General features: G+C 44.2%; 1 long non-coding RNA gene across 2 annotated transcripts in view; it reads right to left on the reverse strand.

Moving 5' to 3' along the window:
* Positions 1-8,739, reverse strand: part of LOC148686878 (uncharacterized) — a 46,764-nt gene extending 38,025 nt beyond the window's left edge. Inside the window, exon 1 of one of the 2 annotated variants that reach the window (XR_015948163.1) lies at positions 8,214-8,736. This is a non-coding gene — a long non-coding RNA (uncharacterized LOC148686878). Of the gene's footprint in view, positions 1-8,213 lie in introns of both variants that reach the window. The other variant, XR_015948164.1, reaches the window with a different exon arrangement.
* Between the last annotated feature and the right edge of the window lie 616 nt (positions 8,740-9,355).

Consider the following 9,355-nt stretch of genomic DNA (forward strand, 5'->3'; position numbering starts at 1 on the left):
ATATAGCAGGGGTTCCTTCTCTTTTACTATTTCAGCAGGCGTATTATGAGAGGCAGAGTTCTCACCATCTTCTACATTAATGGAAACTGGATCGTTTAGACAATTCTCATTGAGAATTCCTACACCCATATTCATATTGTCACTACTTGAAGAACCCACTGCTTCAGAAGGCTGAAGGAACTTCTTCATGCTACCTGCATCTTTCTGTAGCTGGCACTGTTGCTATGGTTTGCGTTTTCTGTTCTGAGCCTCATACAGCTTTTTAGAAGACATTCACACAAATGCCCCACGTATATATGCCTTGCTGCGGTTAACGGTATGGTGGTAAAAAGGTAAAGGGTAAAGGGGCCCCTGACCATCAGGTCCAGTCGTGTCCGACTCTGGGGTTGCAGCGCTCCTCTCGCTCTATAGGCCGAGGGAGCCAGCGTTTGTCCGCAGACAGCTTCCGGGTCATGTGGCCAGCATGACAAAGCTGCCTCTGGCGAACCAGAGCAGCGCACAGAAACGCCGTTTACCTTCCCACCAGAGCGGTCCCTATTTATCTACTTGCACTTTGATGTGCTTTCGAACTGCTAGGTGGGCAGGAGCTGGGACTGAGTAACGGGAGCTCACCCCATTGCAGGGATTTGAACCGCCAACCTTCTGATCAGCAAGCCCTAGACTTTGTGGTTTAACCCACAGCGCCACCTGGGCCCCAACGGCATGGTGATATCAGCCTAAATAATGCTACAAAACTGATTGGAGTTCAAGGAATTGCTTGGCTTGGTCATGCGGTTACTGCCACTCTATATTTTGGGGCAACGGCAATTTTCAGTTTTCTTTAAAAAGCAGCAAGGGAAGAAGGCTGAAGAAGCAGCTCCAGCCCGGGAGACTGTTATATCACCTCAATGGAGAGCCTACTTCATGTAGCTGAGGACAGAGTGCTAGAGATCAGAGGTCAGAGCTTGTAGCAGGAGCCATTTTGCGTACGCACTGAATATAATAAAGAATATAGGCCTACAAATCCACAAGGCCTTACTGAGTGAATAGTGGAGAAGGCCAGCAGCAGGCCACAACCAGAAGACCTGTGAGACTGTGCTCTGCCTGAAGGGCGTTGGAACTACAGTACATATTGAAAGGAGGCGCTCAGGAGAAGCACAACCTGATCCCTGATCTCTCACATAAGAAGAAAAATGAAGCACATCTATCATTCTGCTTAATTTCAGAGCAAGAATTCTCACTTATAACCTGTGCATGCAATAATTCTAACATGTGATCCCTAGCTTTGTATACACCTGCATGGGTCCTTGTAGGCGGTTCTCAACATCACACCTCCACCTCCACCAGGCCCCATAAACACTCTGGGTGGCCCTAAAGAGCTGGCCATGGAGGTGTGGGCAGTATTCATTTCAGGGCAGGCCCTGCCTGGCAGACTAAACATCTGAACATGCCTCATGCGGTCATGCCCCAGGGATGGGCCAGGGGCAGAAGGTTTTTCCCCACCCCAAAGCTGAGCTCAGGTTTAGGGAAAGAGATCACAGCTATCCATGTACTAAGATCATCAATTGTGGAAATGAAATTGTCATTTGTTAGGAAGGACTGTAATTTTTGTTCAGGTAAATACTCTTGGCAGAATTCACTCATACGGAAAGTGTTATTACTACTGTCGAAAGTCATAGTGATGGTTTCTGCGTTGCTTCTAGCCACTTGGTCTACTTATCACTTCTTCTAGCTAAAAACTCTACAATGGCTTCTTCCAGTCTTAACACTGCAATTCATAACCTAGATAAGCAGAGCTTTTGATATAGGTCACTAGGTCTAAGGGAACTAAATTGGTTGCAATTACAACTGCATTGTTGTGAACTGAGCCATGTGCGCTATGCTGAATTCTCTTTTATGCGACAACCCATCTAGATTAAAGAAGACTCTTCATAGACGCTTCACTTACCCACAGAATAGCTAGAGGCAAGCTGTAATGGCCTATGTAAGAAAGCCGTCTGACTCGCTCTGCGTTCTGGTGCTTGCTGGAGTACTGCCCGCTGCTTAAAGTTCAGTTTTTATAAGTTTTGATCTTGTTTGAAAAGAGCATTACTCTCTAGCTTACATGAACAAAGGCTTGTCTTCCCAGCCTTGTAAATGTGACTATTGGTATTTGTGCAGAAGCAGTAGTGACTTGCACATTATACCTAAGTTTCACTCCTGGATAATTACTTGTGAAGACAAAAAAGATGATCTTCCCACAGTGCTGGTCTTAATTTGGAAAAGACCTACATCTCTGCCTCACCTTCACTTGAAACATGGTGGACATAAAGGGTAATATCCAACTAAGTTCTACTCAGCATAGGGCCTTCAAAATTAATTAGCAAATGGTTTTTTGATGCTAGAGCCAGTCACCCAAGCTCTGCAATCTGTTAAGTTAAATGTAATGGAATTGAAAGTACACAAGAACAGTACAGTGGAGCAACTCAAGGGTTAGGCTTATGAACCATGCCAATCATTCCAACCAATCCATTAGTCCATCTACACTCCTTACCTGGATTAACTGATTGCCTCACTGAGCATTTGTTTCAGGGATAAAAACCAACCCGCTTGGTTTTTCAACAGATTGTTGAAACTACATCCATCTCAGATATATCACACTGAAGAAAAAGAATTTCAAGTCCATGTCACATACAAAAAGACATACCAAATAAATATCACCCATCATTGCATGATATATGCAACATGTTTTAATGGGTATTACAGTATTTACTGACAGGATATATTAATTATATTTAATACTCTAGAGATCCACATGTGTGGGATAGGGAAACAAAAGAAAAACAGTTGGTGCTTGTTTCTAAAAACACAGGGCTTGCACATAAAGAGCCACAGTAGCAGAATTTAAACCCCATCATTAGTGAAGCATAGGAATCGGCTTTTAAAACTTCATTTAATACTTTCCAGCTGCTTGAGGTAGCTGGCCCCCTTTATCCCTCTTGCAGAGAAACAGACCACATAATGAAGTAAGTTTTAAATATACTTTACTTACAGTCATGCATTGTCCTTAGGAGCAGTGATAATAGGCAGGTAAATGTTCTTAGTTGAAAAATACACTGAAGGCAGCCTCAGATATATCCCTGAGGCAGAGAGATATGTTGAAGCATGGCTGCCTCGATCACATGCAATGTGTGTGAGAGAGAACAGAAACAGGATACAAGCCTTACTTCCTCCCTCTCAGGAGAAGAGGGGATGTGACATTCCTGAGCCTACTCTAGAAATTTAGAACTCTGTAATCCTCTGTAGTCACATACAGCCTAGCATTGTTAGGCTTGACTGCAAATCTTCCACAATATGAACCTTATTGAACTACTGGAGCACACCAAACTGCTATTAAAATGGCCACCCTCCCAGTTTCCCTCCAGTTACAACACACACAATTGAACAATCCTTTAGCACTTTGTGCAGTGTGAAAACATGGCTACATTCAACCATGAGTGAAAACTGATAGTCTAGATTGTGTTCGCTGAGTGTTCATAGAGAAAAGTTGAAAGGAGAAATTTTGAAAAGAAATTATTGACTGTTTTGGCCAAGAGTGTTGAAGACTCTGGTTTTCATTTTTAAAATAGCTCACATTGTGTTCTATTTTTCCTTATGTTGTGGACAGACAACCATTAACAAAAAAGAGTCTGCCAGTTTCAAACCTTATGTCTTACATTCACCATCATAGCTAAGGCAGTTTCTGAGCCAAAGGTGTGGCATTCAGCCTTAGGGTTTTTTTTAACTTTGTTGAGAGTGCTGCAGTGGTGGTGTTCAAATTGAAGCTCTATGTCTTTCTAGTATCTGACTCAGTTATTGCTAACTGGACAAATAATGCAATTTGTTTGAAGTTAGTTCTGAAAAGTACAATCCCATGCAATACAGTAGATCTCCAAGAGGCACAGCCCAACATTGTTTCTTGTTGCTTCTCTTCAGCACCATGTAATGGGGCGTGGGGTTCAGTTGTATAAAGACTGCAGTAGTCAAGTCAACAACCGACTCTCCCCCCAGAACTATTTATGTAGACACCCGTGCTGGCACCAGTAAAGTATTGAAAAGAAAAAGGTTTAACCCCCAGAGCAAAGAGCCTTCACTTGGAAAGGCCTGTTGACGTTGGCCAGGCTATCAGAATAAATAAGCAAGGAAAGAATGCAGCTGGGAGAGGTCCTTCCACTGGGCAATGATGAAAAAATAAATGTTTCATAACTTGGACAACTGAATGCATTCATGTAGGTAAATCTAATGATACTGAAGTCCTAGATAAAATCAGCATATTGACCTGAGCACTAATTAAACTACACTGCTGGTAATTTAATGGCATGCACACACTGTGAGATAATGGGCATTCAGGGGTGGATGCAGGCAACTTTTGGGGGTGCCATACACATAGCATAATCCCCATGTCATCCTTGCCCCACACTATTTGTCAATCTAAAGCACACTCTGCTGAAACACTTCTCAAGCACTTGCTGCGTATGTGTGTACACAGAGAGTATGGTAACTTAAAAGGGACCTCTGACCATTAGGTCCAGTCGTGACCGACTCTGGGGTTGCGCGCTCATCTCGCATTATTGGCCGAGGGAGCCGGTGTATAGCTTCCAGGTCATGTGGCCAGCATGACAAAGCCGCTTCTGGCAAACCAGAGCAGCACATGGAAACACCGTTTACCTTCCCGCTGTAGCGGTTCCTATTTATCTACTTGCATTTTGACGTGCTTTCGAACTGCTAGGTGGGCAGGAGCTGGGACCGAGCAACGGGAGCTCACCCCGTCACAGGGATTCGAACCGCCGACCTTCTGATCGGCAAGTCCTAGGCTCAGTGGTTTAACCACAGCGCCACCCGGGTCCCCTGGTAACTTACCCGCCCCTGTATACCAATGTGCATCCTCTTCATATCAATATATCAACACACCAGTATCCAGCCCCTCTATTTGGAAAAACTGAAAAATTATTACTTTAAAAAATGGTCTGCACAAACACTAACTGAGGGAAAGCGTAATAAAGGACACCCTTGCATGCTACAGGGACGTGGGTGGCACTGTGGTCTAAACTAGAGCCTAAGGCTTGCCGATCGGAAGGTCGGCGGTTCAAATCCCCGCTCTGGTTCGCCAGAAGCGGCTTTGTCATGCTAGCCACATGACCCGGAAGCTGTCTGCGGACAAACGCCGGCTCCCTCGGCCAGTAAAGCGAGATGAGTGCCGCAACCCCAGAGTCGTCTGCGACTGGACTTAACGGTCGGGTCCCTTTACCTTTACCTTGCATACTACTTTGAAAACATGCCCACCTGTGTGTATAAACAACACAGATAGGAGCTACTGCTTTGGATTTCATAAAGGTGTGTACAACTGCAAACCATTATGCACAAAGGCGTACTGTGAATAAAATCCTCAGTGTTCAAAGACTACATGTGTACACAGCCCACATACAAACCCTTATACTTCACTCATAAGCCACCCTTACCCCCAGATTCCTAGGCAAATGAAATCACTATTTCAAGTGGGAGAGACCCATTTATGTTAATATGCAACATGGGTATGAAGATTACATAGGGACACACTTGCCTCTGGTCACTTAAAGCTATCTAATTTGAAATACAATTAGGTTGTTTTGGGTTACATTTTTATCACTTTCCTTCTTGCTCTTTCTCCCTTGCTTGTCAGACACACACACAAACAAACAAACAAACACATACTCTCTCCCTATTACTCATCCTTAAAAGGTAACGTTTTCTAAGTAACAAGAAAATTGGTCTGGAAAACAAGTTTCTGGCAGCTGCTCTCTGTCAATTTCTGTCCATGAGTCAGCAAACGGCTGTGTAAACGCCAATGCTCCACAATACTCATCAGGCCCTGGCAGTGCCAAGGCCCTTCCCACTGCCAGGGAGACAAATCCATCATCTAGAGCTGCTGTAAAGACAGCACTGACATTTAAAACCTGAGGGCTGCCTCCATTTCATGGTGTGCCTCAAAGACTTCAGGATTGCAGTGCAAGAGGTAGGAGGGGAAGTCTTCAAATTCCAGTAGCTGCTTTGGTACCAAGCAGTCTCCTTGTCAAATGAAAAGGAGGTTGTGAGGTTGTGAAAAAGCTGACTTGTCTCCATCTTTTTAAGAGTAACAAACGTCTGTGGAACTTAGGGGCTAACTGCTCTGTTGTGGCCAGAGCTTTTGTGGACTAGAGCCCACGCGCAACTGACAAAATAGGTTCTACTCCAGGCACAGGCAAACATCTGGAGGGCCACAGGCTCCTCACCCTGCCTTAGAGACATGAATGAGTATATTTCAGGACGCACTGTTCTGAGCTCATTCAGCACATCCCACAAGATACCGTACTTCTTCAGCAACGATACACACAATTTCAGGGGTCTAATTGGGCCACTCGATAGTATGTGGCTCTCCAGGCCTCTCTGTCTAACCCTAAGAACTATATCCAGGCCACACACCCTCGCTGGCCCTGTTTTACACACTCCTTGGGGCTTCTTGCCTGGCTGGAATGTGCCCCTCAACTCCAATAGTGCTTCTCACTTGCATGGATGGAGGATAGAGAGTAGCATGCAAGTAGGAACAAGCCTACTGTGCAAAGGTAAAATTCACATTTGTTGCTCTGTTCACTTTTGCCTCTGGTCTAATCCACCAGTGGCATATGGCCTGTAGAAGGGGATGTGACCCTCAGGCTGAAAATGGTTCCCCATTTCTATAGAGATAGTCCTGATCCACCAAATGCTTGCAACTTAAATGCACAATCAGAACCAAGCACTGTTTGCTCCACCCTAGCCTTCTCATTAACCCCAGTTAACTGAGCTTAAGGCTTAAATATTAGGTGCCCATAAATACACAAGTCTTAAAAATAAAATAAAAAAGCAACGTAAATGTGGGATTATGTTTGGAACTGGGATTGCAGCACGCCCTCTGCAATCCAGGGCCATCTCCCACAGTTGCAATTAGCAACAGAGAGTGGGAGCTCCCATTAGTTAGAATGCTGGCGCTCAGGTGGTGGTGCATTACAAATGAGAAGGCATTTGTTTCCAGGGAAACAAACTGATCTTTTCTACATCAAACAATATTATACAATTACATTCTGCATTCAAATTTCCAGCATCTAGTTAAGATGTTCAGAGATGAGACAGAACATTACAAAAGACCAAACTAATTCCTGGCTGCAAAAGGTCAGCAAATATAAGGATAGAAGAAACCACAAAATATAAGCCATCTCGGAAGAATATTGACACTGGAGGCAGTTCACTCTAACCATGCCTTATTTGCTGGTGTGTGCCTTGAAAGTTAAAAATCACTTGTATCATATTACAAGGACTAAGAATTTCCCTCTTCTCCTTAAGAATTCTCTTCCTCTATACCAACTGTGTTCAACCCTGAATTGCCAAGTCCCCATACCTTATTTGCCAACATTCACTGAGAGGCTCTTGTCCCATGAGGCAGCAACTTCTGGAAACTAACAACTGCCCGCCTGCTTCCCACCATCTATTCACAGTGCCCTCTTCTCCTGAAGCTCCAAAACAGGGGTGCAGCTGGGTAATTTTAGACTCTAGACCAGGCATCCCCAAACTTTGGTCCTCCAGATGTTTTGGACTACATTTCCCACCTTCCCCGACCACTGGTCCTGTTAGCTAGGGATCATGGGAGTTGTAGGCCAAAACATCTAGAGGGCCACAGTTTGGGGATGCCTGCTCTAGTCTCAAAGTTGTAATCTAACACTGCTGCCTTTGGGGTCTCCTGCCTTACACTCCCCTTCTTTAGGCTTCATTTTCTTCAAAATATGTGGCAATACAGTCCTGCTGTTTTGTGTAAGACTTCTCCCCCAAGCTCATTAACTGAAAATGTTCCCTTTAAAACTTCACTGTGACCAGTGATCATTTGGGGAAATACAAAGTCATGGTGGGAACATGCAATTTCATATGGATGTTCTTTCATCAACCAGACAGTTCACATTAATCATATGAGGAGCCTGTTTGGCCTTTTTCACTAGTGTTATGGTAGCTGCCATAAATCGGCACCATTCCAAGCAGAAGCTGTTTGTGCAGAAGTAAGTTGTAGCATGGTGTCGCCCATTTTAATTACCCCAGCCAATCCATTCAGGGCAGGCCCCATTAGGATTGTGGTACGGTTGCTACTACAAAGTAGCTCCACAGGGCTGGCTCACACATTCCATTAGGAACATATAGTTATCAGGATCTCATAAGCAGTTTGACTCGTGTGTACTTACCCAGGCCACTGTCTCTCAGGGCTGGCTGCTCCTGCTGGCTCAGGAGGTATCCATGTGATCCTGGCTACTCATGTGCTCCAAACATCCACACTTGGCTAACTTCAAGGTGCTGGTACTGCTATACAAAGCCTTACACAGCTCAGTACCAGGGTACCTAAAAGATTGCCTTATCCCTTCCATACCCAACTGATCACTGCATTCTGCAGGTGAAGGCTGTTAAGTATAATTGACTTAATTGGCACTGAAATGAAAACACCTGTATATTCATGAAGTTCTAAAATGAAAAATAGCTAAATGTGTACTGGTGAAAAGGTTTAACTTGGTGTGTCGTTCCCCCCCCACCATGGGGCTATATTAAGGACAAGGAGAGTACTCTGAGCTCTTGCTGAGTTAATGATTAACTGATGGTTGTTCTCTGGTAGCTAACATGTGAGTGAAGCTTTGATCATGTGATGAAGGTATTGAGTTGCGAATCTCTATTTTAAAGGGAGTTGCCTTTGAGTCATTTTCTCCCAAACTCCATGGAGTGAAGATGTAAATCAGGCATACTGTATAGGCAACCTTGGCTCTCCAAATGTTTTGGAACTACAACTCCCATGATCCCTAGCTAACAGGGTCAGGGATCATGGGAGTTTTAGTTCCAAAACATCTGGAGAACCAAGGTTGCCTATGCCTGATGTAAATGAAGCTCTCCTGAAGGGAGCCAATGCAGGCTGGAATACAGGCAGTGGTGGAGAGGAGAGAGAGAGAGAGACCTTTGCTTATAGGTCTGTTTGAATTATTTCATATTTTGTAAGATTCTGCTTCTCTTTTATTTTGGAGAGTTCTGCTAGTAAAGTTTTCATGGGTGTGGACAATGCTTCATTTCCAAAAGGAGTCAAATTTATTGCATCCATATCTGCAACAAGGACATCCCTACAGATACAATCTCATCAGGAGGTTCATTCTGTGTGATGTTAGAATTGTGCCTTCACCTGCGCTTTGGAGCTCCTGTTATGAGGTTTTAGCTGTTAGCCTCCATGTTGTGTCAGGAGTAAACCAAGGATGGGTTTGCCTAATGTGAAAGACCCTGGCTTGACCTTATGTATAATATTGCCATTGGTTTTTCTATGCTTGATCTTTCTGCCAGCACTGAGGATCCA

The sequence above is a fragment of the Zootoca vivipara genome, chromosome 2, assembly GCF_965207765.1.
Source record: "Zootoca vivipara chromosome 2, rZooViv2.hap1.1, whole genome shotgun sequence".
Classification (NCBI taxonomy): Eukaryota; Metazoa; Chordata; class Lepidosauria; order Squamata; family Lacertidae; genus Zootoca; species Zootoca vivipara.